This window comes from Equus caballus, chromosome 5 (assembly GCF_041296265.1).
Source record: "Equus caballus isolate H_3958 breed thoroughbred chromosome 5, TB-T2T, whole genome shotgun sequence".
Classification (NCBI taxonomy): domain Eukaryota; kingdom Metazoa; phylum Chordata; class Mammalia; order Perissodactyla; family Equidae; genus Equus; species Equus caballus.
This window is the reverse complement of record NC_091688.1, coordinates 60,689,331-60,708,971: the sequence shown is the minus strand read 5'-3', so window position 1 is coordinate 60,708,971 and position 19,641 is coordinate 60,689,331. Positions and strand designations below refer to the sequence as shown.

Here is a 19,641-nt window from a genome sequence, read left to right as displayed (position 1 = left end):
TCACATAGTGTAACTTGTGTCATAGTCATAAACCCTCCCAGAATCAACTAGAGGGAACATCCTGACGGGGGAATGCCAAAGTCATAAAAAGTATGTAGGATGGGAGACATGATGCACTCATTTTCATAAAGTACAATCTGCCACAGTCGCTTCATTGATGAATGAGCTAGCCACTTCATCTCAATGCACTTTATAGTTTCTTCTGTTCCCTCAATAATTACTTGCCCAGAGTAATAAACACTTGATTTATTTGTGAAAAATGGTTAACAGTGAGAGACCAAACTTTAAGGAAAACAAAAATTCTTAAATTATGGTATAAAAACCTGAACAGTCAGCCCATGATAAGGAAATAAACTCAGAAGAAAGTCATCTGCCTTTATATACAGCTTAAATTTTACAAATATGACGTTTGCTAATAGTGTCTAGATGTTTCTCTAGGTAATATCATCATGTTGACAGACCAGATATATCCATCTAACTTCGAGTTTCTCAATCTTGGCATCATTGACATTTTGGGCCAGGTAATTCTTTATTGTGAAGGGCTGTTCTGCACATTGCAGGATGTTTAGCAACATCTCGGGCCTCTACCCCTCCCCACCCAGTTCGTGAAAACCAAAAATGTCTCCAAACATTGCCAAATGTCCTCTAGGGGCCAAAATCATCCCCAGCTGAGAACCTCTGATGTAACTGAATGTGTGGAGCTGCAAAAATCTTCTCCAGAGTCTGTTTCCCAGGCTGCTCCTCCTTCAAAGGCTTGCTCAGGCGTATGCTGTAAGAACCGCTGCAGCTCACCATCATTTGGCATGTTCCATCCATTCAAGACACTTAGGTGCTAGTAAACTGAGTCTTTTCCCTGTTAACAACATTCAGTCTGAAAGGCAGAAACCCCTCTTCTACCGCTAATACTGGAGGATTAAGTCAGGCAGAATAATTTCAGTCAAAGGTCGGAAGAGGATATTAATGTCCTAGCTCACTCTGCTTGAGAACAAGTGGGTGTGCCGGGGGTCAGGGGGCCATGAGCACAGCTGTACACACTCTTCCCCACCACCCACCCTTCACAATCTCTCCCTCCCTCTTTCCAGGGAGAAGGTGTGAGTGGAAAATGAGTCCCACCTAAGCAAGGATGTGGTGATTACTCTATTCCTTGCATTCACAATTGACTAGGGGCTGAGAGTGTACATTGAGAAGAAGGTGTGAAAACAAGGAACAGTTTCCGCCCTGGGGTGTTATGGCATCTAAGCTACAAGGTGCAGGATGCAGTGTGAAATCGCTGTGTGCACCTCGGGTGGAGGGAGACACAGAGTGGGTGAAACTGAACCCTTCTCCATACACTCACCAGTATACGGACATGTTTGAATTTAGGGTTGGCAGGCAATGGGAGTGACATGTACAGGCAGTTCTCTATCTATAAGTAAGTCAATTCTCAAAGTATTAGTTGAAACTTACAATGCATATCCCATAAGAAAATTGTGTTATATATGCTGGCTATGTCCCCAGATCAGTTGACAAAAGCCTACTTAACTCCTTCAGTGCCACACCCCAAGTCCTGAAGCACAGAATCACCATGTGTAACACGCTTCTAGGGAAAGCTGCATTCCGGTTTCCAACAGGGGATGTCAGAAGCAGATCTCCTCTCATCGCAGGCCAGTCAGCAGACTCTCCCTCCAACTCCTCTTCAATTCAGTAGTCTTTCCCTGAGCAGCTGTAACGTACCAGGCAGGATGCAGGTGCTGGGGATTCAAAGAAAAACCAGTCACTGCTTTTAAGGAGCTTAGCCCCTGCCCGTGCCACTCCCTGCTCCTGTGTATACCCTGTACACATCGAGAGAGCAGAGACTCCCTTTCCAGCCTGGAGGTGACCTCCGTAATGGCCGGAAGTTGGAGCTGCTGTAGGAGGAGGTGGGGAGAGGACAGATTTGGGGACTTCTGCTTGTATTTTCTGGTTTTCATCAGCGCCTCTGACAAATGTTTCTGTCCTTCCTAATAACCAACTACTGTAAGACAGAAGGTAATTTCACAGTTTCTCCCTAGTCTTCCAGTTCCTGAAAAACAAAGTCAAATATTTATGGATAGTTGTAAGTAGAAGAGTGAGACCCATTAACCTGGTGATGGGGTGGAGGGTTTTTATCCTCATTACCTCCATTCCCATCCCACTGCCCACAGAGAATAAGAATGAATGTGGCCTAAGGTACAGAAAAGTGTCCTTGCAAAGCTGATACCGGGTCTTTGGCATTGTAGAGTGAGAAATTACTTTATGCAATGGTACCCTCCAAGTCCACTACCAGGTAAGCTATCCCAGGGTTCATGGAAGAGAAAGGCTCACAGATCAAATTAAGATGCTCCAATAGCATGGTTTATTAAATCCATTTAAAACTTACAAGAAGCAAGGGGAAAGAAATGAGGCAGGTTAACACACTTAGGGTAGGGTACAAGTTGGGTGGAAGGGCCACACCATCTGATCCTGTGTTGTGTGACTTCTGTCTCTTTCTCAGCTACATCAGCCTTGCCTGATGATGGGGAGGTTACAAGAACCAGAGTTGAGGTTTGTGGTAGTTAATTGTATGTGTCAACTTAGCTAGGCCACGGTACCCAGATATTTGGTCAAAGACTATTGCAGCTATTTCCGTGAAGGTATTTCATTTGGATGGGATTAACATTTAAATCAGTAGACTCTGAGTAAAGCCGATTGTACTCCATAACGTGGATGGACCTCATCCAATCAGTTAAAGGCCTTAAGAAAGACTGACCTCCCCTGAGAGAGGGGGAACGCTGCCAGCAGACTGCCTTCTGACTCAAACTGCAACTTTTGCCCGGGTCTCCAGCCTGCCGGCCTACCCTGCAGATTTTGGACTTGCTAGCCTCCATAATCATGTAAGCCAGTTCTTTAAAGTAAATCTCTCTCTCTCTCGATAGATAGATGTATATATAGATACATATATCATTTATACATATACATATATACATATATCATATATGCATATTATATTCATCTAGATAGATGTGTATACATAAACACACACACACTCTATTGGTTCTGTTTCTTTGGAGAACCCTGACTAATACAAGGTTGGACATGGGCCTCAGGCTGGAGCCAACATACTCAGACTCTATCAGAGACATGGGGACAAGGAAAGGACACTTGGACAATAGAAGCTTCTAGCTGATCAGCCTGCTCTACGGCCATGGGTTTCATCTGCATTTCTAGGGTAGAGCATGTAGGAGGCCAAAGTGGGACCATATGGGGGTCTTCAAATTGGCCAATTGGGGGATGATTTAGCTATCAACCTGGAGGTGACATGCTTTGTACCTTATGACTTGGTCTTTCCATCCCTTTCTTTCTATAAAGAACACTCTTCTTCATTCCATGTTTACGGATTACTAATTTACTATCTGTTTTTAACACATGAGTTTGCTCATAGTTCACAAGCTATTTGCTTTCTATGTCTGCTTAAGACTTCTTATGAGTTGCATCCACCCTATTTGTTTTTCTTGTCTTCTACAGCAGGTTGAATATTATTATATAATATAGCAAAGTGTATTTTGATTTCTGTAGGCCGAGAGGCACTGCCTAGAAGCCAGGTTGAGGGCAGAGGAGCAGCACAGGGAAGGACACTGTTCTACCCGAAATTGCTGTATCCATTGTGGGTAGGGATCTGTGCAGATTATGTTGCACTTAGAGCAATGATTGCCTCCCTTAATGTGGATCTAGACCATACCATTTCTGAGAATTAAAGTTTGTCTTTAGGAGATGTATTTGTATCTGAAAGATGGTTACCCAATGAATGAGCAGGAAGAATCCTTGTCTGAACCAGCCACTGGACAGGAGCTCTCAGACCCAGTGGGGGCTGTCTGCTAAGGTCCATACCCACCACCTATCCCCTGCAGCTGCACCTCCATCCCTGTGCTAGTATTAGTATAGAGGGACCAAGTATATCACCAGGAATTACAATGTCCATCTAGAGAGAGGAGAAGGATGCGTTCTGGGGTGAAACCCACTCTGTGGGTAGGGAAAGGGACTCCCTAAAAGGGACGGTGGCTAATTGTACTGTGGGCCTGGAAGGGGGAGGAAATGAGGCTAGGAGAGCAAGTGTCCCTGTGGACACTTATGCAGGGTTGAACTTCTCTGATGCCTTACTCTTGGGTCAGGAGGAGAATCAGATGAAATGAACAGTTTGAAGTTTTTCCCTCTGATGTCACAATTCCTGCCCTTTATCCCCAACCATTCAGACAAAGTCTGACACACCAAAAACCATTGGTGCAGTCGCGGTGGTAGGTGGAGAACCAAGGGACAGAATAGAAAAGGGAAGGGCAGCCTGCCTTGCCATCACCCCCAGGACTGCCCCTGCACCTGAGGGGTGCCTTATCAAAAGACCTCTGCCCAGGAGATCCAGGCACAGACGTCAGCAGAGGTGTGTGTGGGAGAAGAGGCATCTGCCAGCTGGATAGCCCTGGGATAAAGGAGGGCAAATGGCCTCATTCTCAAAGGCAATGAACTTGACTACGTTAATAACACATTTTGAGTTTCTCCTTAGGCCAGCTTCTTTCTCCCCCTACCTCCTAGAACCTATAAGAAAAAGGGGAGAAAAATGCAAAAGTCAATAGTGATTGGTCTTAGACTATACAGAGGACTGAGGTGAGACTCATCTGCATACTCACCGATGGGGCTAGTTTGTTTTAGAAAGAACATGAGGCTTCACCTTGGCAGTTTTCCCTCCACCCTTGCTGTCGTTAGTCCTGCCTCAGATGACCGAGGCCAGCTAGTCCCCCTCCGCAGTGCTGGAGTGGAACCCCACACTCATTCCCTTCATCGCGTGCTGTAATTACCTGACCTCCCAGCCAGCTTTCTCACCACACTGTGGTTTACGTGAAGTCAAGAGCAGGACTTATTCACTACCTGGCACAATGCTTAGCACATAGCACGCAAAAAAACATCTGTTGAATGAACAAATAAATGACCCAGCCTTGGACCAGCCTAGAATGAGATGAGAAGCAGGACCTAAGGCTGGGAGCCCCAGGCAGGGTCAAGGTTAGCTGTGGGGTCAGGAACAAAGGAAAGACTATCCCTTCCAGAGACAGCTGAGAGCACACAGCTGGACAGCTGGGTCCCTGTGAATGAAACAGGCATGTAAATCATGTTGGGGCTACCTCTATTAGCAAATAAGAATTCTAACTCGGATGTGGAGAGGCAGCCAATCTTATTAAAGAACCAAATGTCAGATCTCAAATATTTACACACGATCTTGCCATGGAACATGTTTTCCACCAGGGAAACCAGTGAAACTCTCTTCTCCCGGCACACCGCGCCAGAGCAGTCTTCCCAAAACCTGCCCAAAGCTTCCAGCACAGCCTTTGTTTGTGACTGTTTGTGGTCACAACATTTGTGAGAGTCTGGAAAGTCTTCTTCTTAGCAAAACATACCAAAGTTTGCAAACAACCATAGGGAGCAGTGGTTGTAGCCCCTCCCCTTCTGTGGTCTCCTGTGACCTCGGATAAAACCTGCCCCACAACTCCCAGGTGGCTCCCGACACCTGCCCCTCTGCCCCTTCTCCATCTGGTCTCTGCCGTGAGACTTCTCCAGTCACTGCTCTCTTTCCCACGCCCCACACACACCTTGTACTTTCCCACCTTTGAACCTGGAGTCAGAGGTCCTGAAGTTCCTTTAAGGTGCCCAGGGGACAGGAGCTGGGCCATCACAGCCCACGCACAGCCAGAGCAATAAAAGGCAGAGGAACGGCCACAACCTGTTCTGCAGCGCCTTCCTGGCCCCACCCTCCTGGCTGGGCAGCGCCAGCTTCTGACTTGATGTTGTCTCTCAGCTTTTCTGACTCACATCTGCCCTTGGACTTGCCCTTCCTGTTACTCCCCGACCCCCTCATGGATCAGATTCCTGGAAATTCCTGCCAGAGCAAACAGGGATTTGGCCTCAGGACAGTGCTCACCCTTTTCTTCTCTACCTGTTCATTTAATAAAAATGGATTGGGCATCACTCGGCGTCCCCGGTGCTGTGGCAGACAGTGAGAACACAGCTGTGAACAGGACCCCGCTCCTGCCCTGGGAGCTCAGTCTTAGAGGGAGGCAGGCAACTACTCACAGAAATGCACACCCTGGGAGCCACACCACAGAGACACAACCGGGCCTGGTGTTTGCAGGAGAAAGTGACCTCTAAGATGAGGCCTGAAGGACAAGGCCCCACGGATGTTCCAAGGAAAGAGGAAAACATTTGAAGCCGGAAGAAAGAGGACACATAATAGTCTGGGAACTGCAAATAATTCAGGATGTCTGGACTCCAGAGTCCTTGGACGGAGTGACGAGAAATGCTGGAGGGATACTGAGGGCCCGGAAGATGAAGGGCCTTGTGAGGCGCCCAGTGTTCTGACTCTGCCTTGAGGGCAGGAGAAGCCGCTGAAGCGGAGGAGCGGGCTGGATCAGACGGCCTCTGTCAGGCCCAGGCACTCTTGCTGCAGTTGTCCTGGTCTCCTTAGCGCTGCCACCTCCCCCTCCAGCCCTTGGGTTTGGCCCCCACAGCACCAGCTACAGAACACGGTCCCCTCCATCTCCTTGCTGCCCCCGCAGAAAAACACACAAGCCCTACTGTTTAAGAATTGGTGTTTATTTTTTCAAACTGCTAATCCCTAAAAGGAGCCAGAAAAGGATAATATAATAGCTTGAGTTGTGGGTGGGGCTTGCGGTGGAGTGACTAAGGATCCAGCACCTTCCAGGTACAGTCCCTGCCCCTATCCCTGACTCTCCTGGTCATAAAATCTCCCCTTTCTCTTTTGTTCCCTGGGGTGGGCTTAATAAACAGTCCCCAGACCTCATTCTCCCACACACCTTAGAGTAGTGGCTCACAAATTTTTTGACTGCTGACCATAGAAAGACATTTTACAGCAAGACCCAGTAGACACACACACGGGCACACATGCACGCACACACGCATGCAAACAAAATTAATTTCCTGAAAAAATATTACACTTTCTACAAATGAGGTCCTCTAATGTTTTCTATCCTGGTCCAGTCTATTCTTTCTTTTTCTTTTTTGGCCTGTCATGACCACTAAATTGATTTCAATATCCACTAATGGGCTGCAACCTGAAGTTTGAAAAACATGACTTAGTGGCAGAACAAGCTGCGAGCTTTCCTGAGAGCACCCATCTCCGGCCGAGGCGATCCAGAGGAAGCCGTAAGTGCCCCCTTGTCTTAAAGGGTTATTTTGAGTTTTGAGCTGCTTCCTGGGCTTTAGCCAGCTTGGAAATGCTCCCCTTTGATCATTGCCTCAAATAGTACAGATCTGAGAAAAGTGTTAGATCTGGGTGGTGTTCCTCCCATGGTCTGCTGGTGAGTGAGAATGGCACAGGAATAAAGGAGCAGCCTGTGCTGTTAATGCCTGAGAACAGCAACAATAGCAGCAGCAATCATGATAATAATAATAATAGTAATAATAGTAATACCAAGATCTATTGAGATTGACTAGACACGGACTGTCCTGGGCTTGGTTTCACTCAATACTCACCACAACCTCTGAGTCAGGTATTATGTCCATTTTACAGAGTATGAGAGGGAGCTCAGAGGACCTACGAAGGGGAAGCACCGTAAGAGGCCAAGCTGGGATTAGATTAGGTCTGCTGGCCACCAGGGCCTAGGTGTTGACAAACCTGCGTATTTGGAGTGTGCCCGCTTATCTAAAGGTATTGGTGAGAACTGTCACCTCTCATTTCGTGTAGTAAAGTGTTGTCTTAGTCAGTTCAGGCGGCTATAACAAAGTACCATAGACTGGGTGGTTTATAGAGAAGAGAAATTTATTTCTCACAGTTCTGGAGGCTGGAAATCTGAGATCAGGATGCCAGAACGGTTGTGAGGGCCCTGGACCCTCTTTTGGGTTGCAGACTGCCAACTTGCTGTATCCTCACATGGCAGGAAGAGGGCTAGAGAGCTGTCTGAGATTTCTTTTAGAAGGGCACTAATCCCATTCATGAGGGCTCCACCCTCACGCCCTAGTCACCTCCCAAAGGCCCTACCTCCCAATACCATCACATGGGAGGTTAGGATTTCAACATATGAACTTTGGCAGGGCTAAAACATTCAGTCCATAGTAAGTGTATATATTCCACATGTTGCCCTGTGTCAGGGATTCCTCACTTGGGCCCATGGTTTGTTCTCAGAGTGTTTGTAGGCCCTTGAAATGGTGGAACAAGACTTTAAATGTGTTGTCCTAGCTAACTTCTTAAAGTGGTTGTTGACCCACTGACCCATGTGGCTGAGCTAAAGGATCTGATTGTAAATACATTTGCTCAGCAATGACAAATTCAAGTGTGTGTAGGGGGAAGGGTCAGAACAATAAGAGAGATTGTCTGGTGGTAGATCCCTGTGGGACAGGATGTTCATGTGGGAAGGGGATGCATACAACTGAAGTGAGTGGGTGATCGGGGGAGATCCTGCCCAGAAAAGGGGATGGAGACTGGGCAGAGCTGCTTCCTGGTCCATAAATGAGGGATTGTTCTAGATGGGTTTCCCAGAGCCCTGCAGAATTCTGCAGAGATGCCCTGAGGCTTACTTCCATCACCTCAGGCTTTAACCAGAGCTGTTCCCTCCTTTTGTTTGACGGGAAGGGAGGCAATCTCTGCTACTTAAAAAATGTGTGTGGGGGGGACTTTAGACCAATCCCAACTGAGGGACTTCTACAAAGTACCTGACCAGCACTCCTAAAAATCTTCAAGGTCATCCAAAACAGGGAAAGTCTGAGAAACTGTCACAGTCAAGGGGACACAAAGGAGACATGATGTCTAAACACAATGGGATACCCTGGATAGGATCCTGGAATAAAGAAAAGGACAGGAGGTAAAAACTAAGGAAATCTGAATAAGGTGTGGACTTCAGTTAATAATCACATATCAATATTGGTTCATTAATTGTGACAAAGGCACTAATGTAAGATAATAATAGAGGAAGCTGGTATGAGGATATGGAAACTGTACTATCTTTTCAACTTTTCCATAAATCTAAATCTGTTCTAAAATTTAAATATTTATTAAAAAGAAGGAGGATGCTGTTGACTAGCTGATCTCTGGGATGGTCCCCAACACTAACACTCCCTGAACAGTTTGTGAATTTGGCTGGGCTGGGCCTGGGGGAGAGGCTGGTCTCCAGAGGTTCTGAGCAGGGAATCCAGGATGTGAGCAGCGCCTGAGCACCAAGGAGCTACAGGGAAGTGTGATTTCAACCTGATCTGGCGGTCCTGCCCTTGGGGTCTGACCAGAAAGCAGGCTACCCTCAAGAATTGAGTCTGAGCATTATAGAACCATAGATGTGACAGTCTTCATCGCCGTCCTCTTTTTCTGCCATTGAACATCAACCAGCACTTCAAAAACAACTTGTCCAAGACTGAGCTCAGGGTGCCACCGCCAGCCCCTCACTCCTATACCTGCTCCTTTCCTGTGTCCTGGTAATGGCACCACCTTCCTCCACCCGCCCGAGCAGTGGCCAGCAATATCCGCAACACCCTCCCCTTTTTCACCTCCCACACTCAATCAGTCAGAACATCCTGAGAGTCCCCTGCGCCCCTATGGCTGGTGTCTGCATACCCACTCCATCGCCCCCTGCTGGCTTAGCTCACCCTCTCTCACTGCACTTCTGTCACAATAAACAGCCAACGACCAGTAACCTCTCGAATCCAATATTTTTTAAATAATTGTGATGAAATAGGACAAGCAAACCAAAGGGTAGAGATAATAAAGTAATGAACCCACCACCGAGCACAAGGAACAAACCATTACTGATAAAATTAAAGCTCTCTATGTACCATGTCTAGCTCGCTCCCCACCCTCCAACCTCTTCCTTTCCTGTTCTCATACGTCTTATCTTTCCTTCTCAGTGTGGCCTACTCTGAACACCCAATTTAACCCCTCCTTCCAAGTACCCTTGATCTCTTCTGCTTTTTTTTTTTTTATTTTATTTTTTCCTTTTTCTCCCCAAAGCCCCCCGGTACATAGTTGTATATTCTTCGTTGTGGGTCCTTCTAGTTGTGGCATGTGGGACACTGCCTCAGCGTGGTTTGACGAGCAGTGCCATGTCCGCGCCCAGGATTCGAACCAACGAAACACTGGGCCGCCTGCAGCGGAGCGCGCGAACCTAACCACTCGGCCACGGGGCCAGCCCCTCTTCTGCTTTTTTTAAAGAAATAGTATTTTGTCACTTTCTAACATACTGTATAATTATTTGATTATATCTGTATCAGTTTGCTAGGACTGCCATAACAAAGTGCCATAGACTGAGTGGCTTAAACAGTAGAAGTTTATTTTCTCACATTCTGGAGGTTAGAAGTCCAAGATCAAGGTGCTGGCAGGTTCGATTTCTCCCAAGGTCTCTCTCCTTGGCCTGCAAATAGTGTCTCTCTCTGTGTCCTCGCATGGGCTTTCCCCTAGGCCATCCATCCCTGGCGTCTCTTGTGCGTCCAAATTTCCTCTTTCGATAAGGACACCAGTCAGATTGGACTAGGGCCCACCGTAACCCTTATTTTAACATAATCACCACTGTAAAGACCTTATTGCTAAATATAGTCACATTCTAAAGTACTGGGGATTAGGGCTTCAAAATGTGAATCTGAGGGGGGACACAGTTCAGCCAGTAACAATATCTATTGTTTATTTTCTGCCTTCCTTCTCTACAGTATATGCCCAGAGTTGTGTTTGTCTGTTTTATTCATTGGTGAATCTTAAGAGCCTAGAACTGCTCCTGGCACATAATGGGCACTTGATAAATATTTATTGAAATGAATTTTTACCTTGTCTAGGATCTCCAAGACAACGCTTACTTGAAGCAATACATCTTTTTTCTTTCTTACTCCAGTGGAAATGGTTTTAAAGTTTGACCATTAAATATGATTATGTTTGCTTCAGTATTTCAATACATGCACATTTTATCAGATTAAGGAAGTTCTCTTCTATTTCTAATTTGCCAAGAGTTTTTGTCATGAAAATAATTGAATTTTATTGAAGGCTTTCTCTGCGTCAGCTGAGATGATCATGCAGTTTTTCTCCTTTAATCTGTTAATATGGTGTTTTACAGAACCAGATAGCCTTGCATTCCTGGGATAACAGTGCAGGGTTTTAATCAGGTGATTAACATGAGCGATTTACATTTTGAGAAGTTCACTCTGGCTGCTGTGTGGAGAACGCGTTGCAGGGGAGCGTGAGCAAAAGCAGGGAGCTCAGCCAGGAGGCTGTTACAGTCATCCGGGCGGGAAAGGATGGTGAACGTGGACGTGGGGATGAGGGGGAGGATTAGGAATATATTAGGAACGGAACTCACTGATGGATTAGATGTGGGGAGGAGGGAAAGGGAATTGAGGATGACTACTAGGTTTCGGTGTGAGCAACTAGGTGGTCTCACTTTTCTTAACCGAGAACATAGGAAGGGCAGGAGTCAAGGATTCAGATGCCTGTTAGACACCCAAGTGGAAATATTGGGCAGACAGTTGGATGTGTAAGTGTGCAGCTCAGGGGCAAGTCTGAGCTGAAGATATTGATGAGGGCAGTCTCAGCGTAGGGGTGGTATTTAAAGCCTTGGCCATGGATGTTGTCGCCAAGGGGGATGTGATGGAGAGAAGATGTGGGCCCAGGACCAAGCTCAGGACTTTCAAGCATTTTTCAGGCAGTGAGCCAAGGGCCAGCAAAGGAGACTGGAAAAAAGGAAAGCTGTGAGGTAGGAGGAGAAGCCCAGAGAGGAGAATGACAAGGCAGGACTGTCTAACTATGCAAATGCTGTTGAGAGATTGCGGAAGATGAGGGCAGACAAGTGGCCAGTGGCCCCCAGTGGATTTTATTAAATAAATATTTCCAAATTTTGCTATTTTGTGTGCTCAGTTATATGAGAGAAAAACCAAGGACCATTTGCATGTAGTGGTGAGTAAATCCTCTGCCTTCTATAAGATTTTCTGGGCTCAGGAAGGATGATTTTTCTAAATGCCTCCTCCTCGAAAGACCATCTTTGGAGTCACCTTTAGGCCAGTGTTTGTGTACCTGTGACACACCACATTTAGTCTGATTTTGCTTGACTCATAGAACAATAAATGCAACAGTTCCTACACACACTGAACTCAGCCTACGTCTAAAGCTCCCTAAAGAGCTGTGGAGGTCACAGAGAGGAACACCGCCTCGCCTCTGCCCCGAAGGTTCATTTTAAAAATTAAACTGCATTTGAATTGTCTTTATTGAGACAGTTTCATGACGCACCCTTTGAGATAACATTTACAAATAACATTGGGAATCCTTGCTGTAAGATGTCAAAACAATTGCTGGCATGAGTTTAAGGTATGCATGCAGGTTACCAGAGTGTGGAAAGACAGCCTTGCCTTAGCTGGGCGGCATTCAAGCTAAAGTTTCTGCCTTTGGGATTTATATTTGCCGGAGAAAGGGGTAAGGGCCTCCTCTCAGCCATGCTCATTTAGTTGTTCCAATTTCAACAAGACCTCCCTTTCTTAAACAACCAAGATGATTCTCAACAAAGGTAATTTTCTGCTTCTCTAGTTCTATTCAATTTATCTTTTTAAAGGCAATTAGTATCCCTTTAGAGTTCTTTTATGCCCAACTAATTATGCCTTAGTTCAAGAGTTAAAGCTTCTCTCTATCCATTTAGGCAACTACAGTAACATCTAATTAAAGTCCAGTCCAGGCAAAAATGCATATTTTGGATAACAAAGCCTCCTTAGCTTCCTAAGTATTTAAATTTCCCCCAGTGGGGGAAAGAGCCAGATCCATTTTTATTTTAAGGCATTCTTGGGACGTGTATATTTCCAATTAACTGAATATCAGAGGAATTGGAAACCAGCATGGCTAGAGGACTTAAATATGCATTAAGAAAATTCCACTACTCATTTGAAACCAGTTGGTAGGCCCATAAGTATCAGAAACTCCATGTAGCTTGTAAACTACACTCTTTTCCTTTGTAAACCACTCTTCTTGTTTACTTAAGCCTGGTGAGGCAATCTAGACTCACCAACATGCTGACCTGATTAGACAGATCTTTTTACACCATAGACAGCTTTAGAGACATTCCAGGTGTTATGGAAAAACAGCTGGCCCTGATATCCTCTTTGTTTCCAGGAGAGAGACCAGTTGAAAGAGAATCATAAAATTTTAGGATTCAATCTTAGAATAGGATCACCTATAATTTTATAGGCCAACAAACTCATCAATGGCAAAAGCAGGATTTGGAAAGTTGATCATTTTATTCCCAGCCCATTGGTCCTTCCAGTAGGGTGGTGGTTCTTGACCTTGTAGCACATTGGAATCACCTGGGGAGTTGAAGTGAAAAACAAAAGCAGAAGCTTCCCCAAAGATAGAGATTTAATGGATCTGGGGAGCCATCTGGTCATTGGGATTTTTAAATGCTCCTTTTCTCTACTCTGAGTAGCAAAGGGAGGGAAAATGTCAACTGAATCACAGGGCACACACTACATATTTGCAAGGTATTACTCTAATCCATTGACCTTGCCTATCACTGGGATGAATTCCTGAGTTAAAAGAGACTCTTATTGAAATTTAACCCTCAGACTTCCTTTTCAATTCACAACATCTAGCAATCTTTTCTTCTTTAAGTAGAGAGGGCCTGGAACAGATCTCTACTTGGCTCCTGGACTGGTGTGTTCATTTGGTAAATGGAGGATGGTTTGCAGAAATGTAGAGGCTGTAGAAGCCAAAGGAATCATCTCATCTCTTAGGAACCAATTAGGATTTCTGAATGGCCAGACTCTCATAAAATATACATATATATATGTATATATTACAAAGCACTCTGAAGAGGCACACTCAGAATTACAGCAGAACTTTCTACTGAAGAGGGAAGGGAGGGAGGCTCTGGGTCAGTTTGGCAGAAGGTTGGACAGCAGTTTGATGCTAAGCAATGAGGTGACCACCAAAATCCAATACCATGACACAACCTATGGCAGGCAGACGCACAAACACGATACATTGATTTTAGCTGTGGTTCCCCATTATTTTTTTATGTCGTAAGCCAGCCAAGTTGAAAAACCATTGGCAGCCCAGGTATAAAATTGAACTGAGAGCAGACCTCTTGCTCAGTTCTGTTGCCTTGGATCTGTTCGGGGGGTCTGGCGCCTAGCTGAAAGGATGGTAGAGCCATGAAACCTAAGCTTCAGCTTGCTAAACTTTCCCAACAATTCCAAGTAAACTATTCACCTGTTTAACTGAGTGGTGAGAAATAAAAAGAAACTCCCTCGACCGGCGCAACTGGTTCTGAGACTTGAAACTCGTCCAGCTCCTTTATATAATATATAACCCGGGACGCCAGTCCCAGCTCCTCTAGGCTCTATTCACAGCAACATCCCAAATGCCACAACACACACCATCTCCCCAGATAGATTTGCCTCTCTTTAACAAATTCTGAAGATTTTAGTGTTGCCCATTTTTCTTCAGGATCTGTAGGAAAGCAAACAATTTTAAAAGAAGCATTTTGTAGTAAAAAGGATAAAGAAGAGTGCCTAAGTGAATGACAATCATAGAAACAGCCAATTAACTGGTGAATCCCTGTTGTCTGCAGGCTGAACCAGGAATGAGTGCAGGAGGAGGAGAAGCAGCTGCAACCCAATTAAACTCAGCAGCTCAGGTGCCTCGGGAGGGTTCTCACTTCTGGTTTACCTAAACAGATCTGCTTTCTTAGCGATCTTAGGGGACTGCTGTACAGAAGCCCAGGCTCCGATGATTTCCTTCTTTACTGCTCTCGGTAACTGAGATAAAATATGCATGTAAGCAAATTGAGAGGATGGAAGAGTCACAAGCCTCAGAAAACATGCTTTTCTTGGCATGTGGGTAGAAGAGGAGACTGCTGGACCCTGCAACAAACCAGATTAAAGAAACCATATGCATGCACAACCCAACAGCCAGAGGAAAGAGAATTGCAGAATTGGCATCCACTTAGGAAGTCTTTGGGAATCCAACTGATCCTTCCGTTAATGAGTTTGGAGAATCCGGAATGCCCTGTTATGAAATTGACTCTGACAGAAATGATGATATTATGCAACCCCAGGAGTTGGGCATTCTGCTCTGTCCCATGAAATACTTGTCTTTGTCAGTTCTTATCACAGTTGATCTTTCTTATATTTTTTCCATGTGGAAAGAGTTGTCCAACTTCAATTCCTAAGCAAAATATAGTCTTCATCTTCAATCAATAAATATCTATCGAGGATTAGCTCCCTATCTAGGGCAGCGCTAGACTAGAGTGGATTCTCTCAGTCTGGTCCTGGGCTATCTGGGTCAGAATCACCTGGGCTCTTGTTTAAAAGATCCTCAGTCTAGAATCAGAATCTCCTTGGTGCCCAAAAACCTGCATCATTTTCTTTTAATTAAAAAAAATTTTTTTAACATTTATCTTGAACATGTTTAAACATATACAACATTAGAGAGAATATTATAATGGACTCCATGTATCCATCATTCGGCTTCAGTAACTGTCTACATTCCATTATTCTTGTTTCAACTCCACCCACCTGTACCATTCTTTTGGAGGAGGTGAGGCTGGAATCTTTTAGAGTGTGTCCCAGACATCTTATCCTTTCACCAATCAGTTCTTCAGTATGTTCCTCTAACAGATAAAGACTTTTTATTTTTTTAACATAACCACAATGCCGTCATCACACTCAACAACATTAGCTGTAATTTCTCAGTATTATCAAATCCACAGTCTATGTTCAATTTTCCACAGTAGTCTCAAAAATGTTTTTTTGCATTTGGTTTCTTCAAATCAGGATCCAAAAGGATCCACACATTGTGTTTGGTTGGTGTGACTCTTAATTTATAACAGCTCTTCTTCATTATTTTAATACCGTTTATATGTTGAGGGAACTGTATCATTTGTCCTATAGAATTTCCCACATTCTGGATTTGACTGAGTGTATCCTCATGGTGCTGTTTTTAATGTGTTCCCCTATGTCTCTTATATTCTATAAGCTCATGGTTAGAAGGTTGATTAGATTGACTATTTTTTGGCAAGCATATTCCACAGGTGGATGAACATTATGTCCAGCTATTCTGGTTTGGAATTATATAAAATATTTGGTTCCAAAGTCAAAACTATAAAGCAAGGTCCATTCAGGGAGATCTGTCTTCATCCCAGTTTCCTCCCCACTGACTTCTCCCCATCATAGATAACAATTTTTATTAGTTTTAGCTTATTCTTCTACTGTTTCCTATTGAGAAAATAATGAAATATATAAATAGTCATATCCCTATCTTTGTTACGTAAGTGGTAGCATACTCTACACATTTTTCTTCACTTTGCTTTGTTCACTTAACAAGAGATCCTGGAAATCATCCAGAGCAGCCTGCAGCAATCCTTCCTCATTCCTGCCCAGTACTCTTTTATACAGCGGTACTGTAGTTATTCAACCAGGCCTCTATTGATTGACACTGGGGTTTTTTCCTGCCTTTTGCTTTTACAAACGGTACCGCAAAGAATAGCTTCGAACATACAGCATTTCGGACTTTGCCTGTGTATCTTTAGGATAGATTCCCAAAAGTAGGATTACTGGGTCAAAAGGAATGCACACGTAACATTGCTAGACACTGCCAAATTCCGTTCTCTGAGAGTTATATCAGTCTGCATTCCCACCAGCAATGTATGAGAGGTTCTATTTCTCTACAGCCTTGTCGTCAGAGTACACTGCCACACTTTGGGATTTTTGTCTCTCTGACAGGTGATAAAGAGCAACTCAGTGAGACTTTGCATGTCTCTTATTATAATGAGGTCCAGCTTCTTTTCATCCATTTAAGTGTCATTTACATTTCTTCTTCTGTGAACTGTCTGTTGATATCTTTCTGTACTAAAGTTGGAGAGCCGCTGCCCTGGTGAATACAAGAACAGCATGGAACACAGACAGGCCTTATCTGTGAAGGAACGTAGAGGGGCTTACTCAATGCCATGCTTGAAATGATGATAGAGAAACAAACAGCACAAGTTCAAGTTTTAAAGTCCTTGATATGGATTAAATGTTTTGGAAGTTCAGAGAACAGAAGTAACTCTGAAACAATTAGGGAAGTCTTCACAGAGGAGGAGTTTGAGCTAGGATGTAAAAGATATCTGGGATGGCATCAGCAGAGGAGAGGAAGGCAGGGGAACATGCCAAAGGTAGGTTGAGAGCAAAGAATATACGCACGAGAGAGGCAGCAATATGCTTAGCTATCAGGATTGTGGGCTCTTGAGTCAGACTGTCTGGGTTGTAATCCGAGCCTCATCATTTAGTAGTGGTTTCAGATCCTTCTGTAAAATGGGGGTAATAATAAAAATCTCTACCTCAAAAGGTTGTCGTGAGGATTAAATGATATAATCCTTAGCACAATAAATGTCCAATAAATGTTAACTCTTATTACAAAGCACAAAGGACCACCTGACTGAAGTCAAATGTTCTGTTTGGAATTGTGGGAGGGTTAGTTGAAAAATATACATAAGATCAGGTAATACAGGGCATCAACCTTATGCTTAGGGGTTTGGATTTAATCTAAAAGGCAAGAGAGAGACATTGAAAGGAACTCTTAAAGAAAGAGAAGACAAAGTGAACACTACTTTCTTCTGTGTATAACCGGAATGTTGATTAGGGAGGACTCTTGACATTTTATTTTGAAACTTTATTCTGAACTTCCAATGCGTCTTAAAAATGGGGCAAGGTCTTCCTTTCTCATCCTTAGAATCTCTTTAAGTCATAATCGCAGTTTTAATTCAATAATCAATAGTGTGCAGGACCATGTCATGATCAAAATTTCAAAGATGAACCTCCTCCCATTTCCCACCTGGGTCCCTCGGCAGGAAGGAGTGGCGGAGCATAGTTTCTCCTTTGCTCACCTACTGCTTCACCTCTCCCTAGCTAAGCGTGATTTCTGGTGCCTCTATGGTTGCCAGGGGACAGGGATCACAGCTAAAGGAAGCAGGAACGCTCTTTCTCGACTGGTACTCTCTTAACAGGGCTTCACTGTTAGAGGACCTGTTTGAAAGCTGATTCTCTCTTGGGCTTTTTTGTGGGTTCTTGAGAGTCTTCACTGGGAAGGTCCAACAGCATTTCCTCTGACACAGGTGATGCATTTCCTCTAGATGACACCCTCCTCAGCCCCAGGTTCCCAGCACCCCTCTCTACACAGACCTCTAGGTGGCCCCGTAGGGCAGAACTCAAAATGGCTCCAAGTCAGTCCACATCCCCACATGATCCACAGGAGTTCCAAGAGAAATATCCTCATGTTCATTGCCCCCACACTTTCTGCATGGGCAGGCTCCCCAGTGCAGCCTCTGCTTCTCCACCTTGGCCATCAGAACAACTAGTCAGTCCACCTTTTTTTTTTTTTGAGGAAGATTGGCCCTGAGCTAACATCTGCTGCCAATCCTCCTCCTTTTGCTGAAGAAGACCAGCCCTGAGCTAACATCCATGCCCATCTTCATCCATTTTATATGTGGGACGCCTACCACAGCATGGCTTGCCAAGTGGTGCCATGTCTGCACCCAGGATCCAAACCGGCGAAACCCGGGCCGCTGAAGCAAAACATGTGAACTTACTCACTGCACCACTGGGCCGGCCCCTAGTCAGCCCATCTTTATCTTTTAGATTTTCCAGACAGGAGTCAGACACCAGTCTCCCATGTCCCCCTAACTCTGGTGTCACACATCAAGCTCACCAAATGACCTCCCGAAGCCCTTTTCTCTTGCCCTGAGGTGAAAGGGGAAGCAGCCCTCCCCCTCCCCTTGGGAGGAAGGGGATTCACAGCCACACATTGTCCTTTGCATAAATCTCTCAATCTCCATTCTCAACTCTTATGAGCAGAGTTTAAGGATCTTCTTGGCGGCTAACTTTGGAATTTTTGCATGGTATGTTTTTAAGATATAGCACCTGTTGTCTTCTTGCCTTAGCAAATTGAAATAGAAGAATCTAATTTTAGCAGCTGTTACTTATATTTCCCCAGGACAGTGCCTAGCCCTTGGTGATTAATAACTGGTGCATTAGGAAGATGGATCTAGCTGAAGTTTTCATGATAGACTGGTATAAGGTAGAAGGAAGAGTAATTTGAATCTGCAGTAATCCAGAAATAAGAAAAATATTTGAGTAAATTAGGGACTTTTAGCTCAGAGAAAAGAAAACTTAGAAGGGCGTAGTAATTCTCCTCAACACAGGTAAAGAAAAGGACTGCGATGTAGGGAAGACGAAGGCCAATTCCTTTTGTTGAAGGAGAAGAATTAGGATGAATGAGTAAATTTGCAGGGAAACAGATTCAGACCCAATATGAGAGTTTTCTAATATCAGCAGCGTGATAGCCTATTCCTGCCGTGAGTGTCCCATTATTAGGGTGTGCAACAGACATTTGATTCTCTCCACCCACCAACCATCCCACGCCAGACTTCCTCACCTCAGGAAACGACATTGCTGTCCACCCATTGCTTGAGCCCAAACCTAGGAGTCATCCTTGATGCTTCCCTTTCCTTTATCCCCATGTCCAATCCTCCTGCAAATCCTAACATTTCTACCTCCAAAATATTTTTAACATATATTTGTCCACTTGTTTCCACCTACGCTGCCCTCACCCAGTCCAGGCCACCATCATCTGTCAGCTGGACTCCTGCAACTGCCTCCTAATTGCTCTCCCTCTCATGAGCC

General features: G+C 44.7%; 2 long non-coding RNA genes across 6 annotated transcripts in view; one reads left to right on the top strand and one right to left on the bottom strand.

The window, feature by feature from the left end:
- Positions 1-231: 231 nt before the first annotated feature.
- LOC106783226 (uncharacterized) lies at positions 232-5,817 on the bottom strand. 2 transcript variants are annotated; one of them, XR_011439287.1, is made up of 2 exons: positions 5,610-5,817; positions 232-1,730 (listed from the first exon to the last, which is right to left on the bottom strand). It is a non-coding gene; the product is annotated as an uncharacterized lncRNA (long non-coding RNA). The 2 variants fall into 2 exon arrangements; XR_001380889.3 differs by having other exon boundaries at positions 5,625-5,760.
- The window catches only part of LOC111773549 (uncharacterized), a 28,373-nt gene continuing 14,507 nt past the window's right edge, over positions 5,776-19,641 (top strand). For 2 of the 4 annotated variants that reach the window (XR_011439286.1, XR_011439285.1), the window contains exon 1: positions 6,729-7,179. This is a non-coding gene — a long non-coding RNA (uncharacterized lncRNA). The other 2 variants (XR_011439284.1, XR_002808141.2) reach the window with 2 other exon arrangements.